The sequence below is a fragment of the Meles meles genome, chromosome X (assembly GCF_922984935.1).
Source record: "Meles meles chromosome X, mMelMel3.1 paternal haplotype, whole genome shotgun sequence".
NCBI classification, from domain to species: Eukaryota; Metazoa; Chordata; class Mammalia; order Carnivora; family Mustelidae; genus Meles; species Meles meles.
The window spans coordinates 18,457,504-18,482,715 of record NC_060087.1 but is presented as its reverse complement, the minus strand read 5'-3'; the positions used below and the strand labels follow the sequence as shown (position 1 = coordinate 18,482,715).

Genomic DNA, 25,212 nt, shown 5'->3' with positions numbered 1-25,212 from the left:
CCTAATCCAGGGGAAAACTAAAGTGTCCTACATGGAAGGATTACCATTGTTTCTCCAAATACAGTCTGTCTGCCTCTTGTTTAGGACCCCCTCCCCCTTATTGATTGTTAAAAAATACAGATTTCTGGGGGACGCCTGGGTGGCTCAGTTGGTTAAGCGGCTACCTTCGGCTCAGGTCATGATGCCAGCGTTCTGGGGTCGATTCCCACATTGGGCTCCTTGCTCAGCAGGGAGCCTGCTTCTCCCTCTGCCTTTGCCTGCCATTCTGTCTGCCTGTGCTCACTCGCTCTCTCTCCCTCTCTCTTGCTCTCTGACAAGTAAATAAATAAAATCTTAAAAAAATACAGATTTCTGGGCCCCATCCCAGACTTACTGTATCAGACTACTTGGAGCAGAACCCATGACTAGGCATTTTCACAATCCACTGATGACACTTAACACATACTATTTTTAAAAATGCCTTGTTGGCGAAAAAAATCACTTCTAACCCTCTTTAGTGTCTCCCACTTTGTGTGGACATACTGATTTGGCTGCTGGAATTAACCACTCCTTCGGTCATTTGGTGATTCACAAACCTGTTTGGGACGTCAGCGGTCTCTCCACCAGTGAGGTTACCCCCGTGATCCTGCAGAAAGGGTGAAATTGCGGCAGACTCCACACTAGCTTTTGCTGTGACTGGGCAGTACCATCGAATTTTAGTAAGGTTATTTAGCAGGTCTCACAGAGTTGCTCATTTGGGGCTACCCAAATGATTACCTAGGAAATATTTTGCACAGTTTCTGAAAGAAGCTGTCTCCATTGCAAGCAGCAGGAAAACACAGTCATTAAAAGTGAAAGAATGCCTGTGTTTTTACAACAAAATAATTAGAAGCCATTACTGGCACTGTTTAGACTGCAGAACCCCATCTATCTTACTTTCAATTAGAGACAGTGTGCCAAATGGGAAAATCTGCCTAAACATGAGTACATGTTGACTGTACTGTTTTGATAAAGCGTGACCCCACTGATAACACAGCCATTGCAGTTTTAAGTATACCTCTTCTTGGCTGCTACTAGTTTTCACAGTGAAGGGTTGGGTAGCAATTGGACAAATTTATACCCATTTATCCATCATGGTAATAGAATCCCAGACATGGAACTTTTTAGTTTAAGCCCCACCTGTACTCTGTGTCTGGAACTTTGCACAGCTTTCTTCGTGAGTGATTGTCCCTCCTCTCCATTTGAACACTTTCGAAAATGAGAATCATTTCTTCCTAAAAAAAAAAAAAAAAAAAAAGCCATTCCCACTTTGGAACAGCCCTTATTTATATAAACTTCCTGTGTCTTTTATCATTTTCTCTAGTTCCACCCTCTTGGACCACATGGAGTGAGCCTAGTGCCTCTTTACATGTCAATTTTCCCAGTAGTGTAAAATCACTAATGTTCCCCTGTCATCTCCACTGTGTTCAGAAATCTTTTCTTCTGGATCACCTATGTGGCACAGTCAGTTAAGTGCGGTTGGTTAAGTTGGACTCTTGGTTTCGGCTCAAGTTTTGATCTCGTGGGTCATGGGATTGGCCCTGGGTTGGTTGGGCTCTGCACTCAGCAGGGAGTCTGCTTGGGTATTCTCTCCCTCTGCCCCTACCCCCACTTATGTGTGTGGGCTGCGTATATACACACACACACACACACACACACACTCTCTCTCTCTCCTCTCTCTCTCTGGCTCTCAAATCTTTTTTAAAAAGAATTATTTTCTTTGGGCGCCGGGGTGGCTCAGTGGGTTAAAGCCTCTGCCTTTGGCTCAGGTCATGATCCCAGGGTCCTGGGATTGAGCCCCACATCAGGCTCTCTGCTCAGCAGGGAGCCTGCTTCCCCCCCTCTCTCTGCCTGCCTCTCTGCCTACTTGTGATCTCTGTCTGTCAAATAAATAAATAAAATCTTTTAAAAAAATTCTTAAAAAAAAAAATTATTTTCTTTTAACGTATTCCAGCTTTCAGCTAATGGTAACAAAAATAGAACAAATCATTATAAATTTCTTCTACTTCAAAACACTTGCCCATATTCTACTTCTTAATTTAGATCACTAAAGACTGACAATTTCTAGCTGCTCGTTTAAGGAGACTTAAACTAACCTGCAATCAAGATTGTCTCGAGTAATGGAGATCTTTTTCTTTAAGATTTTAAAAATACTTTTATTTTTTTAATTTAACTTAATTTAACTTTTTCAGTGTTCCGTGATTCATTGTTTATGCACCACTCCCAGTGCTCCATACAATACATGCCCTCCTTAATACCCACCACCAGGCTCACCCATCCCCTTGCCCCCTCCCCTCTGAAACCCTCAGTTTGTTTCTCAAAGTCCACAGTCTCTCATGGTTCATCTCCCCCTCTGATTTCCCCCAATTCACTTTCCCTTTCCTTCTCCTAATGTCCTCCATGTTATTCCTTGTGTTCCACAAGTAAGTGAAACCATATGATAATTGACTTTCTCTGCTTGAGTTATTTCACTCAGCATAATCTCCTCCAGTCCCATCCATGTCAATAAAAAATTTGGATATTCATCCTTTCTGATGGCTGAGTAATATTCCATTGTATATATGGACCACATCTTCTTTATCCATTTGTCCGTTGAAGGACATCTCGGCTCTTTCCACAGTTTGGCAACAGTGGCCATTGTTTCTATGAACATTAGGGTACAGGTGGCCCTTCTTTTCACTACATCTGTGTCTTTGGGGTAAATACCCAGTAGTGCAATTGCAGGCACAGCCACTTTGGAAAACAGTGTGAAGATTCCTTAAGAAATTAAAAATAGGGGCGCCTGGGTGGCTCAGTGGATTAAGCCGCTGCCTTTGGCTCAGGTCATGGTCCTGGGATCGAGCCCCGCATTGGGCTCTCTGCTCTGCGGGGAGACTGCTTCCTCCTCTCTCTCTGCCTGCCTCTCTGCCTACTTGTGATCTCTCTCTCTGTCAAATAAATAAATAAAATCTTTAAAAAAAAAAGAAATTAAAAATAGAGCTACTCTATGACCTTGCAAGATTTTATTTTTACTTAAAGCGGGAGAGAGAGAGAAAGAGAGGGCAGAAAAAGAGGGCAGGGGCAGAGGGTGAGAGAGAAGTGGACTACCTACTGATAGGGAGCTCAATGGGGGGCTCAATCCCAGGACCCTAAAATCATGACCTGAACCAAAGACAAATGCTTAACCCACTGAACCACCCAGGCGCTCCTTAAGTAGTGGAGATCTTAAGAAAATATATCTATTTCATTGAAAATTCAGTGGTCTTTCTATCAAATCTCTTTGATAAACACTCAAACTTTGTTCATTAATTCGGCATAGTTATTAGACGCCCAACTGCTGCATGTAAGGATATAATCATGAGCTAGAAGCATAAGGTCTATAGAAACAAACTTTTAGAAATCTGTATCATGCAAACCTTTAGCATTGCCCTTTCAGGAGTACTTATTTGAAAGCAGGGCCACAGGCAGTGGGTGGGGGAGGTCAAAACAGCAGAAAGAGCAAAATCCAGGTATCAGCGAGGCAAAATCTAACTTTGTCAATTCAGGTCTGCCTTGTAAAAACATCAAATGGGCTTCAGCAAGTCACTTAGCCTGACTCGGCTGCATCTTCTGTGTTCTGCCTACCTCATGAATTTACATACGTTTCGTTTTGGTTTCAGCAGTTGAGATGATGCCTGTCAAATGACTTTCTATTAAAGAGTGAAGTACAATGTATGCAACAGAGACATAGTAATATTCTGTGCCCTATTACTTTATAGTTTACTAAGTGACTCTCAAACAGTATATCTTTAAATGTCCTTAAATATTTTCAAAGTTTTGTGCACTCTTACCCCATTTGTGAGGTAAAGACACTGTGACTAGGAAGGGATAGGCATCCAGTTAGAAATTACATTGAAGGGGCACCTGGGTGGATCAGTGGGTTAAAGCCTCTGCCTTCAGCTCAGGTCATGATCCCAGGGTCCTGGGAGCGAGCCCCGCATCGGGCTCTCTGCTTGGGAGGGAGCTGCTTCCCTTCCTCTCTCTCTGCCTTCTTGTGATCTCTCTCTCTGTCAAATAAATAAATAAAATCTTTTTTTTTTTTTTTTTTTTTTCTCATTTTATTTATTTTTTCAGCGTAACAGTATTCATTCTTTTTGCACAACACCCAGTGCTCCATGCAAAACGTGCCCTCCCCATTACCCACCACCTGTTCCCCCAACCTCCCACCCCTGACCCTTCAAAACCCTCAGGTTGCCCCAACCTCCCACCCCTGACCCTTCAAAACCCTCAGGTTGTTTTTCAGAGTCCATAGTCTCTTATGGTTCGCTTCCCCTCCCCAATGTCCATAGCCCGCTCCCCCTCCCCCAATCCCACCTCCCCGCAGCAACCCCCAGTTTGTTTTGTGAGATTAAGAGTCATTTATGGTTTGTCTCCCTCCCAATCCCATCTTGTTTCATTTATTCTTCTCCTATCTCCTACCCCCCCATGTTGCTTCTCCATGTCCTCATATCAGGGAGATCATATGATAGTTGTCTTTCTCCGATTGACTTATTTCACTAAGCATGATACGCTCTAGTTCCATCCACGTCGTCGCAAATGGCAAGATTTCATTTCTTTTGATGGCTGCATAGTATTCCATTGTGTATATATACCACATCTTCTTTATCCATTCATCTGTTGATGGACATCTAGGTTCTTTCCATAGTCTGGCTATTGTAGACATTGCTGCTATAAACATTCGGGTACACGTGCCCCTTCGGATCACTATGTTTGTATCTTTAGGGTAAATACCCAGTAGTGCAATTGCTGGGTCATAGGGTAGTTCTATTTTCAACATTTTGAGGAACCTCCATGCTGTTTTCCAGAGTGGTTGCACCAGCTTGCATTCCCACCAACAGTGGAGGAGGGTTCCCCTTTCTCCACATCCTCTCCAGCATCTGTCATTTCCTGACTTGTTCATTTTAGCCATTCTGACTGGTGTGAGGTGATATCTCATTGTGGTTTTGATTTGTATTTCCCTGATGCCGAGTGACGTGGAGCATTTTTTCATGTGTCTGTTGGCCATCTGGATGTCTTCTTTGCAGAAATGTCTGTTCATGTCCTCTGCCCATTTCTTGATTGGATTGTTTGTTCTTTGGGTGTTGAGTTTGCTAAGTTCCTTATAGATTTTTAAAAAAAGAAATTACATTGAATTTTATCATTACCTTTTATTTAACAGTTTCCAGGTTGTTTTGTTAATGTCTGAAGATTTTTTTTTCTTTTTTTGTTCAATGTCAGTGTAATTTGTAGGTGCTAAAGCTGGTTTGATAGATTGTGATATCTCTTCTTATTTAACAGCCTTAATTTGTTTTCCTGATAGATAAACTTTTGCCCGTTTCCATGTTCTTTGCCAAACGGATCAAGTAACTGATTTTATGGCTTGATCCCAGGAATCTTGTTTCCAGCGTGACGCTTTGCCTTTTACCATTTTAACAGTAGCCGCTGAAATGTGAACATCAGAAGGGAAATAAAAAGACCTCTTGAATTATCCTGAATTGATCCCCATCTGTGCCAGTTCCCTTTTCCCAGAAATATACTTTGTAATGTTTTGTTAGTTGAGTTTTTTTTTTAAAAGATTTTATTTATTTATTTGACAGAGAGAGATCACAAGTAGGCAGAGAGGCAGGCAGAGAGAGAAAGAGAGGAGGAAGCAGGCTCCCTGCGGAGCAGAGAGCCCGATGCGGGGCTCGATCCCAGGACCCTGAGATCATGACCTGAGCCGAAGGCAGCGGCTTAATCCACTGAGCCACCCAGGCGCCCCTGTTAGTTGATTTGTTAGTTGAGTTTTAAGTGTCTCAAGAGGTGGTGGATCTGGCACCTCCTTGGCAGCATATTTCACATATTTCACAGTCTAATAATCTTAATAGCTTTAATACCCTGGAATGTGTTTAATCCCATCTTACTTGTTTGTATAGGTGAAATTTTTCCAAGGGCTTCTCATCACCCTAGCAGGAGGAATTTTTCAATGGTCTCACCACTTCTTAATTGTTGAAATTTGTACCTTTTAGTTTCAGTGCTTAAAATAAAATGTCATTTGTCTCACAAGGGCTTGGATCTAACCAGGGTCACTCTCAGCACCCTTTGCTCAGCTTCATTCTCTTCTTGTGTCCTTTCTCATCAAGTTCAGTTAGTTCTTTATATTCCTATTTAGGCAGCAGCAGTTGAAATAGTGCCGACAATTTACTCCATATTTACTTCATGTCAGCTTTTCTCAACCTCAACACCATTGCTATTTGGGGTCGGGCAGTTCTTTTTTGGGCCCTGTAATGTGTTGAGCAGCATCCTTGGCCTCCACCCACTAGAGGCCAATAGCACCACTGAGTTATGACAACTGCGACTGTCTCCAGACACTGTCAGATGTCCCCTGAGGCACAAAATCTCCCCTCTCTGAGCACTACTGACTTACATGATCTCATTTAACCAATACAAAATCTTTGTAAAACAAGATTGTAAAAACAAACGGCATTATCTTAGTTTTAACAGCTGGAGAAAATGAGGCTAAGTGAGGGTAATTTATCGAGAGTCACACAGCTAGCAAATGGAGAAATCAAGACTTGAGCCCTCTTCTGACTTCAAACCTAATGGTTTTCCTACTTTCAGGACAAACTTTAATGATAACATGTTCACAATGTTAACGTGCTTTAATACATTTTGTCAAGTTGAGTTGAGTGGCACTGTACAGTCTTGTTGACAACTTTGTTTTCTATTTTATCTTAATCTTTAAATCCTCCTTAGAGGAAGACAACTCTCTCAACTTCCGTGTAAGGATCTTTTTTGTATTATTATTATTTAATACTTTATCATGGTCTTCTTTGAAGCTAGGGTGACTTATCTGATTCATCAAGATCTCATTGCATTTCAGTCTTCTAAAAGATTTGGGATTTCTCTCTGCTTTTCCTAGTCCACAAATTTCATTAGCCTTTCCTCTATTTTTTTTTAAAGATTTTTTATTTATTTATTTATGTGACAGAGAGAGATCACAAGTAGACAGAGAGGCAGGCAGAGAGAGAGAGAGAGAGAGAGGGAAGCAGGCTTGCTGCTGAGCAGAGAGCCCGATGCGGGACTCGATCCCAGGACCCCGAGATCATGACCCGAGCCGAAGGCAGAGGCTTAACCCACTAGTCTTTCCTCTATTACATCAGTAAAATATTTGACATTCTAGGTGACATTCTCTAGTGCATGTCTCTTCCTCAAATATCTTTCATTCTATTTGGATTTTTGCCAGTTTCTAATGCACTGATTCTATCTAATTCATGGCATCCTGACTTTCCAGAAAGATAAGAGCAGGTGCTGAGGAGAAGTAGTTGAAAAGATAATGAACAGGTAAGCAGTGTGATGGAACGGTAGCAGCCATAGAAAAAGCCTATAATCCTTCATCTGTTAGAGGCATATGTGCTTTAGCAGAAGCATCAAAACATCACAAAATGCAATTTGAACTCAATCTTAGTCAACATAAATGAAGAATATGAAATAAAAAGTTTATACCTAGGCTTGAGATCCTTCTTTATACTTACTAGCTGTAGTGAAGACCTAATCTAGATGCCAGGAATTCAGCAATGGTAACATGCTTTCCAAGAAAAAAAGAAGGCAAAATTTGATCATTTGTTTCCTTCTGGTTTCCCTTTTCTTAATTGGTCTTTTAAAATCTAGCAGTCTAGGCCACACAGAAAAAGCTAAGCAGACAAAAAAATAAGATTCACTCTCATATTCAACTTTGGTGACTACAATCATTATATCTTGAGGTCAAGACTCCAGATGTAACAGGATGAAAGAGGGGTTTGGACAATGTCAAAAAAGCTAAAGAACAGAGCTACAAGTGTGGACCATAATGTACTGAAGGATATCCAGTGAATAAGCTTCAGGAATGGAAGGGTTTTCTTAAGGATGACCAGAATCATGCATTTCTAAGATGTTTGGCCAAACTGAGTGTAAAATCTGCAACTAGAATATGGAACAAAGCTTATTCAAATATTGGTGGTCTTAGTCTTTGGCATACATTTCTTCAAGACTTTTCTCTGACCAGCTGTAACTATTTAATAAGTGAGTTAATAATCAGATATTTTGTAACCTGCAAATTGGTTGAATTTATTTTTCCTTTATGTTGTTTGCATATGTAGGCACATTAACTTGAACACTTGAATGGTATGGGCTGAAGGGCATATTTTCTTGTGGTGTTGGATAATCAGGACAAAGTTTGAACGATGAGAGAGGTAGTTCGACTTTGCACCCTTAAATGTTTCTGTTCACAACTTCACTATGCTTGTCAATGGGGCATATACACTTAAAAGACCAAGATGAGTTGATGGAAGAGCCCTGTAAACATAGTTGAATGATGTATCAAAGCTCAGTATGAAAAATGACATGACAGTCATGTGGTTGAAACCAAAAAAAGTGGTAATTCCTCCAATATTTAAACATATATACACAAATAACTAGCTTCTAGTTTTGTTGATCTATTCTCTTCTGATTTCTATTTCATCGATTTCTGTTCTAATCTTTACTATTTATACAATTGGTAAACCTCTGGGCAGACTTATCCAAAAGAAAACAGAAAGGACCCAAATTAATAAAATCATGAAAGAAAGGGGAGCGGTCATGGTCAATACCAAGGAAATACAGACAATTGTAAGAACATATTATGAGCAACCATATGCCAGCAAATTAGACAATCTGGAAGAAATGGATGCATTCCTGGGAACTAATAAACTACCAAGACTGAAAAAGGAAGAGGTAGAAAATCTGAATAGACCAATAACCAGCAAGGAAATTGAGGCAGTAATCAAAAACCTCCCAAAACATAAGAGTCCAGGCCAGATGACTTCCCAGGGGAATTCTACCAAACATTTAAAGAAGAAATAATACCTATTCTAATGAAGGTGTTTCAAAAAATAGAAATGGAAGGAAAACTTCCAACCTCACTCTATGAGGCCAGCATTACCCTATCCCAAAACCAGACAAAGACCCCATTAAAAGGAGAATTACAGACCAATATCGCTGAACATGGATGCCAAAATTTTCACCAAGATCCTAGCCAATAGGATCCAATAGTACATTAAAAGGATTATTCATCACGACCAGGTGGGATTATTCCTGGGATGCAAGGGTGGTTCAACATTCATAAATCAAACAGCATGATAGATCACATTAATAAAAGAAGAGATAAGAACTATATGATCCTCTCGACTGATGCAGAAAACGCATTTGACAAAATACAGCATCCTTTCTTGATTAAAACTCTTCAAATTACAGAGATAGAGGGAACATACCTCAATATCATAAAAGCCACTTGTGAAAAACCCACAGTAAATATCACTCTCAAAGGGAAAAAACTGAGTGCTTTTCCCCTAAGGTCATGGGAACACGGCACAGATGTCCACTCTCACCACTGTTGTTTAACATTATACTAGAAGGCAATCAGCAATCACACAACAAAAAGAAAAAGCATCCGAATCAACAAAGAAGTCAAACTCTCACTCTTCACAGATGATATGATATGATATGATGCTCTATGTGGAAAACTCAAAAGACTCCACCCTAAAATTTCTAGAACTCATACAGAAATTTAACAATGTGGCAGGATATAAAATCAGTGCACAGGAATCAGTTGCATTTCTATATACCGACAATGAGACAGAAGAGAGAAATTAAGGAGTCGATCGCATTTATGATTGTACCCCAAACCGTAAGATACCTAGGAATAAACCTAACCAAAGAGACCCAGGATCTGTATTCTAGAAACGACAGAACACTTATGAAAGAAATTGAAGAAGACACAAAAAAATGGAAAAACATTCCATACTCATGGACTGGAGCAATAAACATTGTTAAAATGTCTATATTTCCCAGAGCAATCTACATATTCAATGCAATCCCTATAAAAATACCATTAACATTTTTCCCAGAGCTGGAACAAATAATCCTAAAATTTGTATGACACCAGAAAAGACCCTGAATAGCCAAAGGAAAGTTGAAAAGACAACCAAAGCTGAGGGCATCACAATGCCAGACCTCAAGCTGTATTACAAATCTGTGAGCACCATGACAATATGATAATGGCACAAAAACAGACACATAGATCAATGGAGCAGAACAGAGAGCCCAGAAATGGACCCTCAACTCTATGGTCAACTAATCTTTGACAAAGCAGGAAAGAATATCCAATGGAAAAAAGACAGTCTCTTCAATAAATGGTGTTGGGAATACTGGACAGCCACATGCAGAAGAATGAAACTGGACCATTCTCTTATACCATATACAAAGATAAACTCAAAATGGATGAAAGACCTAAGTGTGAGACAGGAATCCATCAAAACCCTAAAGGAGAACACAGGCAGCAACTTCTTCAACCTCAACCACAGCACTTTCTTTTAAGACATGTCTCTTAAGGCAAGGGGAACATAAGCAAAGATGAACTTTTGGGACTTCATCAAGATAAGATGCTTCTGTGTGGCAAAGGAAATAGTTAACAAAAGCAAACAGCAACCTATGGATGGGAGAAGATATTTGCAAATGACATACCAAATAAAGGGCTGGCATCCAAGATCTATAAAGAACTTCTCAAACTCAACACCTATAAAACAAATAATCCAATCCAGAAATGGACAGAAGACATGAATAGACACTTCTCCAAAGAAGACATACAAATGGACAACAGACACGTGAAAACATGTTCCATGTCACTAGCCATCAGGGAAATACAAATCAAAACCACAATGTGATACCACCTTACACCAGTTAAAATGGCTAACATTAACAAGTCAGGAAATGACAGATATTGGCAAGGATGTGGAGAAAGTTTCCCTCTTACAGTGTCGGTAGGAGTGCAAGTTGGTACAGCCACTCTGGAAAACAGTGGTTCCTCAAAAAGTTGAAAATAGAGCTGCCCTACAACCCAGCGATTGCACGAATAGGTATTTACTGCAAAGATACAGATGTAGTAAAAAGAAGGGGCATGTGCACTCCAATGTTCATAGCAGCAATGTCTGTAATAGCCAAACTGTGGAAGTAGCCAAGATGTCCTTCAACAGATGAATGGATAAAGAAGATGTGGTTCATATATAAAATGGAATATTACTCAGCCTTCAGAAAGAGTGAATACCTACCGTTTAGACTGACATGAATGGAACTGGAGGGGATTATGCTAAGTGAAATAAGTCAATCAGAGAAAGACAATTATCCTATAGTTTCACTCATATGTGGAATATAAGGAATAGCACAGAGGATCATAGGGACAGGGAGGGAAAACTGAAATGGGAAGAAATCAGAGAGAGACAAACCGTGAAAGACTCTTGACTCCGTGAAAGAAATTGAGTGTTTCAGAAAGGGACTTGGGTGGGGGTATGGGGTAACTGGATATTAGGTATTAAGGAGGGCACGTGATGTAATGAGCACTGGGTGTTATACGCAACTAATGAACCACTGAACATTACATCAAAAAATAATGATGTATTATATGTTGGCTAATTGAATTTAAATATATATATTTTTATATATATAATGTATATTTGGGGGTGAATATACCAAAACTCTGGTTTTAAACTCAAATTTTCCATTTTCAACAGAGTATCCAGTAAACTAATCATGTTTCCAACTAATAGGTATTTAAATTAACTTCCCAGAAATCCCCGTGACTATATCAAAATATTCCAAGTGAGATGAGATGCTTGCAAGTGAGTTCTTTTAAAATTGACATCAGTTTCACAATTCTTATGAACATTTATGAATACTGAGGCCTTGGAGATGTGGTCATTGTGTGCATTGTTTAGCTTTTGCCTAAACATTATGTTCTTTGTGGGCTCCTTTCTGGGGTAAGATTAAGGAATGTAAGGACAGAAATAAAATCTGAGGTGACTTATCTGGATTCGTACGAAGTGGATTATCTCTACCACTGTCTTAGCAATAGCACTCATTTTAGGTTGGGTTCTCCCAAAAGCAAAACCTGAGACACAGATTTAAGTGCAAATAGTTTATTTGGGAGGTGGTTCCAGCAATTACTGAGAGGGGAGTAAGGAGATAGGATAGGCAAATGGAAGAAGCCAGTACAGGCTGCATAATGAACAGGCTTCCACTGAGGGCAGCTGGGACACAATACCACTGGGAACTTCTGGGAGACAGTGAAGACACCTCAGAGTTGTCCCATCCAAGAGCTAAGGAAGCTCATGGCATTCACCTACCCATTCTGTTATCATTTATGAATGGATAACTATTTCATCCATTACTGGATGCTAGAGTTTCCAGTGTGGGCCTGCCCTAGGCACAGCTTCAGTGAGCTCCTATGGCTAGAGACTGCCCTCTGGCAGAGACACAAGTACCTGCAGTAAGATGCCCTTGGTACATGAGTGGAAGGCTGACAGCATCTGCAGTGGCGCGCTTATTCCCCAAAGTAGTAGAATGACACCTTTGAATGAAAAAATGCAAATGGTGGGTCAGAGTTTTGGATCATAAATGTGAAATCCAATTCCGGTAACTGCCTTTTTATAAAGGGAAGAAACCATATTTTCCCGATATTTCTCAAAACAGCTGCTGATACAAGAAAATCTATAGAACCCTTGTAAATAGATTTCTTCACCATTTTTTCCAGCTAAGCTTCTTGTATGCTAGCTCAGATTAAACAGAAAGCGTCACTGGTTCTGACTTGCTTTTGTCAATTTGTTGATGGCCTGGGGTGCTTCATTTACACATGCACTTTGTAACTGAAAGAGTAGTCCTTGGAGAGGAGTCTTGGCAATCATTTTAATTAGCAGAAACTTGAAGACTTGTTTTTTCCTTTCTTCCCCCCCATAACCCTAATGAACCAAGAGATAAGCTTATAAGGTTTTGCCCCAAAGGTTTCCCTGCTGGCAGCTGATCAAAACATGCAGAGGCAATAATACTAGACAACTATTTCATAATCAGGCTGATTTTTAAACTGTTTTCTGTAGTCCAGGTAAGAGGTAAAGGAAGGCCCATAGTTACTAGAATCACGTATAACTTGTATGCACTCTTTGATCTTACCCTGAAACCACAAAGATTTTAGGGAGAAAACAATCCTGTGTGTACTGAAAATAAACCTTAAGAAAGTGTTCTTTGATCTCTGAAGAGCTTTTCTTTTCAAAACTATTCTTAATAATTATCCTTTATCCCTTTTATCTCAGAGTTCAAGAAATACTTAAATATGCACATTTTAAAAGACTGAACAAAAACAGAGCCGACACTGAGGTCATAAAGCACAAGATAGTAAGATAAAATATTTACATCTGTATACTTTTGGGATCATATTTTCATTTTAGATCAAGTGTTTTAGGTCTGCTTTCATTTTGATCAGACTATATTGATTTTGGTGTTTTAGGATGATAGGTTTTCTGTCTTGCTTTCTGTCACTTTCTTTAGGCCATTCTTGGGCCAACTCTTAGAAAGAATGGATTTAGGGGATGTCTGGATGGCTCAGTTGGTTAAGCATCTGCTTTTGGCTCAGGTCATGATCCCAGGGCCCTTGCTCAGCAGGGAGCCTGCTGCTTCTGCTTGCCCTTTCCCCTACTTGTGCACCCTCTCAACTCCCTCTAGCTCTCTCTCTCTGACAAATAAATAAATAAAATTCTAGAAAAAAAAGAATGGATTCAGAAGTTCCAAGAAAATGAAGCATTGTATGTTAGTATAGGTGACTACATTCTCATTCCTCTCTAAACTTGCCTGAACACCTGTACCCCGTGTGGGGCAATACTGGACGGAGGTGGTAAGGGAAAAGTCTGATATGAAACATAAAGCTCTACCAACTGAGCCCTTTCAGGACAAGGTTTTCAAATGAGCTTTGTAATCATTCTTTTGTTTCCCAGAAGCGACTTGTCTACTGCTGTATATTCAGTAACTAGTATCGTTTTAGAGATGCTCTTTTTACTTGCAAGTCAGATGGCACATTTAAAATCCTCTCCTCTTGTAAAATGCCATGATAGAGAGCATTATATAAATTCAAGGCATGTATAATACTATGCACAATTCTTATTGAATAAAAATAGATCTTAGCATTATAGTTAGTGTCTACCTGATCCCATAACAATCCATGAAATATGAAACACTCAGGTGTTTAGGGAAGTTGTTTCAGCTCCATTAAACTAAGCATCAGGTAAATCATTTGGGTGCTTGAGTGCACTGTTTTTGCATTTGGTCTGGTGACTTAGCTTCACGGCAATACAGCCCTGGAACCCCAACCGAATCTTCAAAATGTTGCATTTATTTCCAAGGAACAACACTCTCTTCAAGTTACTTTTCCAACATTTCCATGATGTTTGGCTTAGACCTTGACTATATTACATGGTCTATGTTAATTGATCGCTGAAAAAATAATACCAGGCTCATTTAAAGATGAAGAAATATTTAAAACGGATCTTTGTGACTAATCTAAAATATTAAACAATACAAAGTGAAGCCAAACTTGAGTTTTCTGGAAATATAAAGTCTGTTCTTTATGAAAATAATTTGAAAAAATTTTTGACCATCTCATGAAATGCATTGCCAGACATTAAATTTTATAAACTTGATGAGGTTGAACAGTTTTTCTTTTTTTGTTGTTGTTTACTCCACTTCTGTTTAAGTGTTTCAAGCCTGCATGGATTTCCTTGGCATCTTGGCATGTGGCTTTTCCAGCATAGTCTGATGGTACTGCTGTGAAATGTGATTAGGGAATTTGAGAGAGAAGGAAGTTGGCTAAAGGTCATTACCAATTAGACAGAAACTCAAGGCTACTGAGCTACTCAAATAGAGTAATGAATAATTATCCAAACTTTTCAAAAGATATTTAGAACGTAATTTCATTGTGGATTTTCATTAAATTGAAAAATGGCAGAAGTATTAAGTCTGTCCAGACACCCAAATACACATACTTCCATGGCAAGGCAATTTACTAAAATCAAGGAGGAATTGGGGAATGGACTGACATTGGAGCGGGGTTACAGTATATAGCCATCTCTCCTGAGACCAGGGTTTGCCTTAACCTGATGGTGGAGGGGAGTTTAGATTCTTTGCTTGTTTTTTAATGAGCTGATATAAAATACTAATTTGCCCCAATTTAAAATTATATTGCAAATATTCCCTGTGAGCATATAAGTGTATAATAACAATTTAATTGTTCTGAAAGGTAAAATGCCACATAAACAACATTCCACAACCTTGGATCTTTTTCTTGTGTATTACTTTAATTACAGTCATTTTAACAGCTTCACCAATGGCATCTCCTGTTTTTCTAAAAAGCAATATAATTATACATAAATAATTCAAGCAAGGATGTGACCATGTGGGTCCAGAAACATCTGACTGGTTTTAGTGAGCCTAGAATGAATAATAATGAATATTTATTATTAAACCTTATAACCAAAGTGAAAATATAGTAATGTAAGGCATTAGCATTAAAAAGGAAAAGATATGCCAAGCCCAGGTGAAGAAATTGCTTCACTTGGACTAGAGCACAATGAGTGGGAAAATGAAAGAGTCAAAGAAGTGCCATAAAATCCTCCATTAGAAATGGGGTATTTCAGAGTGCCTAGGTGGCTCAGGCAGTTAAGCATCCGAGTTGAAACCAAGCATCTTGGTTTCAACTTAGGTCATGATCTCAGAGTCATGAGATTGAGCCCTGTGTCAGGCTCCACGCTCAGCAGGGAGTCTGCTTAGGATTCTCTTCCGTTGCCCCTCTGCCCCTCTCTTCTCTCTCCCTTTCAAATTCTTGAAAAATAAACCTTTTTAAAAAAGAAATTAGAGGGGCACCTGGGTGGCTCAGTGGGTTAAAGTCTCTGCCTTCAGCTCAGGTCATGATCCCAGGGTCCTGGGTTCGAGCCCCACATTGGGCTCTCTGCTCAGCAGGGAGCCTGTTTCCCTTCCTTTCTCTCTGCCTGCCTCTCTGCCTACTTGTGATCTCTGTCAAATAAATAAATAAAATCTTTAAAAAAAAAAAAGAAAAAGAGGGGAAAAAAAAGAAATTGGAAGTCTGAAGTTTATACAATAACCATGATTGGCCCAAATCACAAATAAGAGTCTATGATGAGGATGGAAGTTGTAGATCAGGTTTTTCCCCATTTGTTAGTTACAGAATGCCTTGCAAAATTAGGCTGCGTTGTGTCTCAGAAATGCACTTAAGTGTCCAAACACATCTGAGCTGGAACTTCTAAAGAGGATAAAGCAGTCAAATGCATCCATAGAAAATAAAAACTAAATTATACATCCATTTTGTGAAAGGAGCTCTTCGGCAGCTATGACTCATAAGATGAAAATTTGTTCTGTTTAACTGCAAGAAAACTAAATCCAAATTAAACTAATTTAATGTTGTCATTTTTACACATTAAACAAATATTAAGGAAACAATCAACAGAGTGAGAAAGCAGCCTACAGATCGGGAAAAATAACTTGCAAACCAAATACCAGATAGGAGATTAATATCTAAAATTTAGAAGGCACTCCTACAACTCAGTAGCAAAACTAAAACAAATAACTCAATCTAAAAATGGGTAAAAGAACTGAATTTACATTTCACCAAAGAAGACATACAAATGGCCAGCAAGTATATGAAAAAGTGCTCAATATCACTAATGATTAGGGAAATGCAAATGAAAACACAATGAGATATCATCACCTCACAGCAGTTAGGACGGGCATTAGAGAAAAAAAAAAGTGTTGTAAAAAGGCACGGAGAAATTGGTAACCTTGTGCCCTATGGGTATGAGTATAAAATGATGTAGCCACTATGGAAAAACCATATGGAGGGTCCTCAAAAAATTAAAAATAGAACTTCCATATAATCCAGCAATTCCACTTCTGGCTATTTATCCAAAAGGTACCAAAATCAAGATCTTGAAGAAATATTTGGACTTTCATATTTACTGCAGCATTATTCACAGTAGCCAAGATGTGAAAGCAACCTACATGTCCATCAACAGATGAATGCGTAAAGAAAATGTGGTATATACATACAATGGAATATTATTCAGCATTATAAATGACTGAAATCCCAGGGTGGCTCAGTCAGTTGAACATCTGACTTGGGCTCAGATCATGATTTCAGGGTTCTGGAATCAAGCCCTATGTCATGAGGCTTAGCTCTCAGCAAGGAGTCAGTTTTCCCTCTCCTTTTGCCCCTCCCCCTGCTCATGTTCTCTCTCTTTCTCTCTCAAGTAAAATCTTTTTAAAAAAATGAATGAGGGGCGCCTGGGTGGCTCAGTGGGTTAAAGCCTCTGCCTTCTGCTCAGGTCATGATCCCAGGGTCCTGGGATCGAGCCCCACATCGGGCTCTCTGCTCAGCAGGGAGCCTGCTTCCCTTCCTCTCTCTCTGCCTGTCTCTCTGCCTACTTGTGATCTCTGTCTGTCAAATAAATAAATAAAATTTAAAAAAATGAATGAAATCTCATCATATACAATAATATCGATTAACCATAAAGATGTATGCTAAATGAAATGAAACAGTAACAGAAGGATAAATCCCTTGCGATTCCATTTATATGAGGTATCTACACTAGTCAAGCTCATAGAAGCAGAAAATAGAATGGTGGTTACCAGAAACTAGGCAAAGGGGAAATGGGAAGTTGTTCACTGGGTGTTCATTTTCATTTATGCAAAGTGAATAAATTCTACAGATGTGCATTATAACATTGTGCCTGTATTTAACAGTACTTTGCTGTACACTTATAAATTTGTTAAAAGGGTAAATCTTACATGTTTTTTTAACCACCATAAAAAAATAACATTTTTAAGTCTATTCATTTTATCCTATTTTGAGATTTTGTATCACTAGGATATTATCAATTTACTGGCACATAAATATGAAAAAAAAGATGACTATCACTGTGATTGGAAAAAAAGCATGATAGAATATGCCTGATCATTCAGTTTGCCTTCTTCATTTTATATGAAACTAAGTCATTTTTTAAGTTTTTATTGAAGTATGGCATATATGCAAAATCAGAAATAAACTCTTAAGTGAACTGTCACAAAGTATGCATACCCAAGTAACTACCACTCAGATCAAGAAAACAAATTATCAGCCTCTGAAAGCCACCATCATGCTTCCTCTCAATCAGGACCCATTTATCCCCCAAATGGTAACTACCGTCCTGAATTCCAAGAACACAGATTAGTTTTGCTTGTTCTTGAACTTAACAACAACCTCATTTACAAATTCTATAGCTGATGCACATTTGGTGGTGATTTTTTTCCTAGACCTTCATAATTTCAAATAAAATTGCTATAAACATTTTTGAACATGTCTGGTACAAACGTGTATACATTTCTATTGGCTATATTGCCTAAGAGTGGAATTTCTGGGTCATGCGACAAGTATGTATTCAACTTTGTAAATGCTGACAAAGTTTTCCAAAGTCAATGAACCAATTCCCACTGACACATTCTGGCCTATATTAGATATTTTCAGGGCTTTTAGATTTTTAGTCCTTCTGAAAGGTCCTTAGATACTTAGTTTGCCTTTTTTTCCAAGTTAGTTTACCATATGGATATCATTTTATGAAGTGCTTATATTGAGACTCTTGCCTATTTTCCTGCTAGGTTTTTTTTTTATTTAAACAGTTCACTTTAATTAAAAAAACAAACAAAACAAAACCCAGCAGTTCACTCATTCCTCTCTCTTGCCTTCATTTACCACCTCTGGCAACCACCAGTCTCTTCTCTGTATCTGTGAACTTGTGTTGGTTTTGTCTGTTTGTTTGTTTAGGGTTTTTTTTAGGTGTTTTTGTTTTTGTTTTTTTAAGATTCCACATGTAAGAGAGATCATAGAGCATTTGTGTTTCTCTTTCTGACTTACTTCACTTAACATGATGCCCTCAGTCCAATTCATGTAGTAGGAAATGGAAGATTTTATTCTTTTTTTTTTAATATTTATTGATTTGAGAGCGAGTGAGAGAGATCATGGAGGGAGAGGGAGAAGCAGACTCCCCGTTGAGCAGGGATCCCCATGCGGGGCTCCATTGCAGGACCCTGAGATCATGACCTGAGGCAAAAGCAGACACTTCACTGACTGAGCCACCGAGGCACCTCAGATTTTATTCTCTTTAATGGCTGAAAAATACTGTGTATATAGATCACAATTTCTTTGTCCATTCATCTGTCAATGAACTTAGGTGTTTCCATACCTTGGCTATTGTAAATAATGCTGCAGTGAACATGTGGGTGCATATGTCTTTTTTTTTTTTTTAAAAGGTTTTATTTATTAATTTTGACAGAGAGAGATCACAAGTAGGCAGAGAGGCAGGCAGAGAGAGTGAGAGGGAAGCAGGCTCCCTTCAGTGCAGAGAGCCCGACGTGGGACTCGATCCCAGGACCCTGAGATCATGACCTGAGCTGAAGGCAGCGGCTTAAACCACTGAGCCACCCAGGCGCCCGCATATGTCTTTTTGAGGTAGTATCTTTTATTTTCTTGGGACAGGTGGTGGGTAATGGAGAGGGCACGTTTTGCATGGAGCACTGGGTGTTGTGCAAAAAGAATGAATACTGTTACGCTGAAAAAATAAATAAAATGGGAAAAAAAAATACAAAGCAGCAAAGCACTGTAGGAAAAATACAAATGTCTAATAAATATACAAAAAATTAAAAAAAAAAATACCCAGAAGTAGAATTACTGGATCCTATGGTAGTTCTTCCAGGAATTTTATGGCTTCATGTCTAACATTTAAGTCTTTCATCCATTTCTAATTAATTTCTGTGTGTGGTGTAAGATAGTGGTCCAGTTTCATTCTTTTGCATATAGCTGTCCAGTTTTCCAACATGTATTGAAGAGACTGTCCTTCCCCATTGAATATTCTTAGGTCCTTTGTCATAAATTGATAGTTTATGCATGGGTTTATTTCTGGACTCTCTCTTACCTTCCATTAATCTAGTGTCTATTTTATGCCAATACCACACTGTTTTGACTACAGTAGCTTTGTGATATAGTTTGAAATCAAGGAGTGTCATGCCTCTAACTTTTTCCTTCTCTCTCAAGATTTCTTTGGCTCTTTGGGGTTTTTTGTGCTTCCATACAAATTTTAGGATTATTTGTTCTGTTTCTTTGAAAAATGTCATTGAAATTTTGACACAGATTGTATTGAATCTGTATATTACCTTGGGTAGTAAGAACAATACTGACTCTTCTAATCCATGAACACGAAATATCTTTCCATTTATTTGTGTCTTCTGCAGTTACTTTCACTACTGTTTTGTAGTTTTCAATATCCAGATCTTTAACCACCTTGGTTAAATTTATTCCTAGGTATTTTATTCATTTAATGCAGTTGTTAATGGGATTGTTTTCTCGATTTCTCTGATACTTTGTTATTAGTGTATAGAAATGCAACAGATTTTTGTGTATTGATTTTGCATCCTGCAACTTTAGTTAATCCATTTATTACTTCTGACAGTTTTTTTTTGATGGAAGTATAATTAACTTGCAGTATTAAATTTAGGTGTACAGTATAATGATTCAACAATTCTGTACATTATCGAGTGCTCATTATGATAACTGCACCCTTAATTGCCAATATCTCTTCCACCCACCCTCCTACCCATCCCACCTCTGACAACCACCAGTTTGTTCTCTGTATTTAAGAGTTTGGAGTTTTTCATGTGTTTTTTTTTGGGGGGGGGGGAGGGGTCTCTTTTTTCCCTTTATTGGTTCATTTGTTTTGTTTCTTAAATTTCACGTATGAGTGAAATCATATGATATTTGTCTCTGTCTGACTTATTTCACTGAGCATTATAACCTCTAGGTCCATCCATTTTGCAAAGGGCAAGACTTCATTCTTTTTTGTGGCTGAGTAATATTTCATTACATATGCACGTGCACACACACACACACACACACACATATACACACTCCACATCTACTTTATCCATTCATATACCTGATCAACTGGGGTTGCTTCCATATCTTGGCTATTATAAATAATGCTGCAGCAAACAAGGGGGTACATATATCTTTTAAGATTAGTTTTTTGTTTTGTTTTGTTTTCTTTAGGTAGATACCTAGTCATGGAATTATTGAATCTTGCAATAATTCTATTTTTAATTTTTTTGAGGCACCTCCATAGTCTTTTCATAGTAGCTGCATCGGTTTGCATTCACACCAGCAGTATACAAGGGTTCCTTTTTCTCTACATCCTTGCCAACACTTGTTATTTCTTATCTTTTTGAGTCTAGCCATTCTGACAGGTGTGAGGTGATAGCTCAGTGTGGCTTTGATTTGCATTTCCCTGATGATTAGTTGATTAGTGATGTTGAGCATCTTTCCATGTGTCTTTTAGCCATCTGTATGCCTTTGAGAAAATGCCTATTCAGGTCCTCTACCCCATTTTTTAATGAGATAATTTAGGGGTTTGGGGGTGGTAGAATTGTATAAGGTCTTTATATTTTTTGGATATTAACTCTGTTAGCAAATATCTTCTCCCACTCAATAAGTTGACTTTTCATTTGGTTTATGGTTTCCTTTGCTGTGCAAAGCCTTTTTATTTTGGTATAGTCCAAATAGTTTAATTTTGCTTTTGTTTCCCTAGTCTGAGGAGACATACCTAGAAAAATATCCCCATGGCTATTGTCATATACATTACTGCCTGTATTTTCTTTTAGGAATTTTATGGGTTTTGGTCTCACATTTGGGTTCTTCATCCATTTTGAATTTATCTTTGCATATGGCATAAGAAAGTGGTCCAATTTCATTCTTTTGCATGTAGCTGTCCAGTTTTCCAAGAACCATTTGTTGAAGAGACTATTTTCCCCTATTGCATAGTCTTACCTCATTTGTCATAGATTGATCGTATTTGCATGGATTTATTTCTGGGCTTTCTGTTCTGTTGATCAATGTGTCTGTTTTTGTGGCAGTACCATACTGTTACTACAGCTTCATAGTATATCTTGAAATCTGGGTTTATTATACCTACAGCTTTGTTCTTCTTTTTCAAGATTGCTTTGGCTATTTGGGGACTTTTTTGTGCTCCAATTTTAGGATTTGTTCTAGTTCTATGAAAAATGTCATTGGTATTTTGACAGTGATTGTATTAAATTTGTGGATTGCTTTGGATAGTATAGACATTTTAGCAGTATTAGTTCCTCCAGTTCATGAACATGGAGTGTCTTTCTATTTGTGTCATCTTTGTTTACTTTCATCAATGTTTTATATTTTTTCAGAGTACAGGCTTTTTGTCTCCTTGGTTAAGTTTATTCCTAGATATTTTATTCTTTTGGTGCAATTAGAAATGGGATTACTTTCTTAATTTCTCTTCCTGCTACTTCACTATTAACGTGTAGAAATCCAACGTTTTTCTGTACATTGATTTTTGGATCCTGCAAATTTACTGAATTTATCAGTTCTAGGTTTTGGGTTTGGTTTTCCTATACACAGTATCATGTCATCTGCGAATAATGAAAGTTTTCTTTCTTCATTACCAATTGGGATGCCTTTTCTTTCTTTGGGGGGGTGGGGGTCTGACTGCTGTGGCTAGGATTTCTAGTCCTATGTTGAATAAAAGTGGTAAGAGTGCACATCCTTGTTTTGTTCTTAATCTTAGAGAAAAAGCTCTCAGTTTTTCACCAATGAGGATGATAGCTGGGGCTTTTCCGTATGTGGCCTTTATTTTGTTAAGGTTTGTTCCCTCTAAACATACTTTAGAGCTTTTATTATGAATGGATGTTGTACTTTGTCAAATGCCTTTTCTGCATTTTTTAGATGATCCTATATATAGTTTCTATCTTTTCTCTTGTTAATATGATGTATCACCTTGATTTTTGAATTCCGAACCACATCTGCATCCCAGGAATATATCCCACTTGATTATGGTAAATGATAAGTGACTTTCTTAATTTATTATTGGATTTAGTTTGCTTATCTTTTGTTGAGGATTTTTATATCTATGCTCATCAGAGATACTAGTCTGTATAGTTCTAACAGTTTTTTTTGGTGGAGGCTTTAGGGTTCTCCATGTATAGTACCATGTCATCTGTAAATAGTGATAATTTTATTTCTTTCCAATTTGGGTGTCCTTTATTTTATGTTATTTTTTTGCCCAAGTGATCTGGCTAGGACTTACTGTGTTGAGTAAAAGTGATGAATATGGGCATTTTTGTCTTGTAACTGATCTTAGAAGCAGGGCTTTCAGCTTTTCACCATTGAGTATGATGTTAGCTGTGCAATTATCACATATGGCCTTTATTATTTTGAGGTATGTTCTCTCTATACCCATTTTGTTAAGAGTTTTTATCATAAACAGATGTCGAATTTTGTAAGTGCTTTTTGTGTATCTACTGAAATGATCATGTGACATTTGTCCTTCATTTTGTGGTATGTCACATTGACTGATTTGCTGATGTTGAGCCATTGTTGCATCCTTATCTTTCTTTTTATTGATCTGCAATGTTAATTTTGTATTCTAGATACAAGTCTTTTGTTGGAAATATACATTATAGATTTCTTCTCAGTGACTAACCTTTTTACTCTCTGACTTCTTTTTATGAATTGAACTCTGCTTTTGATGTGGTTCAATTTATTATTTCCTTTATGGTTAGTGATTTTTGCATCTCTTTAATAAAACTTTTGCCTACTCTCACATTGAGAAAATGTTCTATATATTCTTCTAGAAAATTTGTTTTACCTTTCAGATTTAGACCTATAATGCAGCTAGAATTGATTTTTTGTTTTGGTCTGAAGTAGGGGGCAAAGTTTTTCTTGGACATATGGCTATTTGGATATATGAATATATAATTGATACAGGATAATTTACTGAAAAGACAATCTTTCCCCATTGTTTTCAATGGCCAACTTTGTTTTATATCAAGTAGTCATGTATATGAATCCGTTCTAAATTCTGTCTTCTGTTCAAGTTATCTATATTCTGGCACTAATAGCAAACTTAATTAAGGTTGCTTTAAAATAATGTTTACAACAGCCGTTGCAGTACACTGAGCTCCACAGAGACAGCACCTGGGCAAGTGAGAGCCAGATGGGTGCTGGACGACTCTGAGCCTCACTGGGGAAAATAATTAAATATGGGCAATGGACATCCTAAGAAGCTGAGAGGCAAAAGGTCATTATATGCATTCGTTGTGCAAGCTTGCCAAGAAGAGCACAAGAAGAAACACCCAGTCTTCAGTCACCTTCTCTGAGTTTTCTAAGAAGTGCTCAGAGATATGGAAGACCACGTCTGCTAACGACAAAGGAAAATTTGAAGACATGGCAAAGGCAAACAAGGTCCGTAACAAAAGAAAAATGAAAACTTGTATTTCCCCTAAAGGGGAAACAAAAAAGAAGTTCAGGGATCCCAATGCACACTCAGCGTTCACTTCAGCAACACGTACACCAGTGCACCTACACATACACCAATGCACCTAAGAGGCCTTCTTTGGCCTTTTTCTTGATTTGTTCTGAGTATCACCCAAAAATCAAAGAAGAACATCCCAGCCTATCCGTTAGTGATGTTGCAAAGAAACTGGGGGAGATGTGGAATAAAACCGCTACAGATAACAAGCAGCCGCATGGAAAGAAGCTGCTAAGCGGAAGGAAAAATAGGAAAAGGATATTGCTGCATACTGAGCTAAAGGAAAAACATGATGCAGCAAAAAACAGAGTAGTCGAGGCTAAAAAAAGCAAGCAAAAGAAGCAAGAGGAGGAAGACAAGGAAGATGAAGAGGATGAGGAGGAGAAGGAAGATGAAGAAGAAGATGATGAATAAGTTGGTTCTAGTGCATTTTTTTCTTGTCTGTAAAGGATATAAATCCCACCCCCCCACCCGTCTGCATCTCACTCCTTTTAAAGGAAAAAAATTGAAATATAAGGCTGTGTAAGATTTGCTTTTAAACTGTACGTTGTCTTTTTTTGCATAGTTAACACACTACTGAATGTATCTTTAGATAGCCCTGTCCTCGTGGTATTTTCAGTAGCCATTAACCTGGAAATTTGAAAATTTAAATTTCTAAATTAGTGGAAATTTAAAGCAGGTTCTTGTTGGTGCCCAGCACAAATTACTTACATATGGGCTGGTAGGTTTTTCCATCTTCATTTGCCTCTGATGCAGCTTATATGACATAGTTGTTCTATGAACTCAATACCACTCTGTAATTGCAAAAAAAGTTGCAGCTGTTTCGTTCACATTCTAAATGTTTCTAAGTAAATGTAACACACACACACACACCCCCCACCCCCCACCCCCCACCCCCAGTGCCTGGGTGGCTCAGTAACTTAAACCTCAGACTCTTGGTTTCTACTCA

The 25,212-nt window shown here is 38.3% G+C and overlaps 1 pseudogene; it reads left to right on the top strand.

The window, feature by feature from the left end:
- Positions 1–23,994: 23,994 nt before the first annotated feature.
- On the top strand, positions 23,995–24,677 carry LOC123935312 (annotated as a pseudogene).
- The last annotated feature ends 535 nt before the right edge of the window (positions 24,678–25,212 follow it).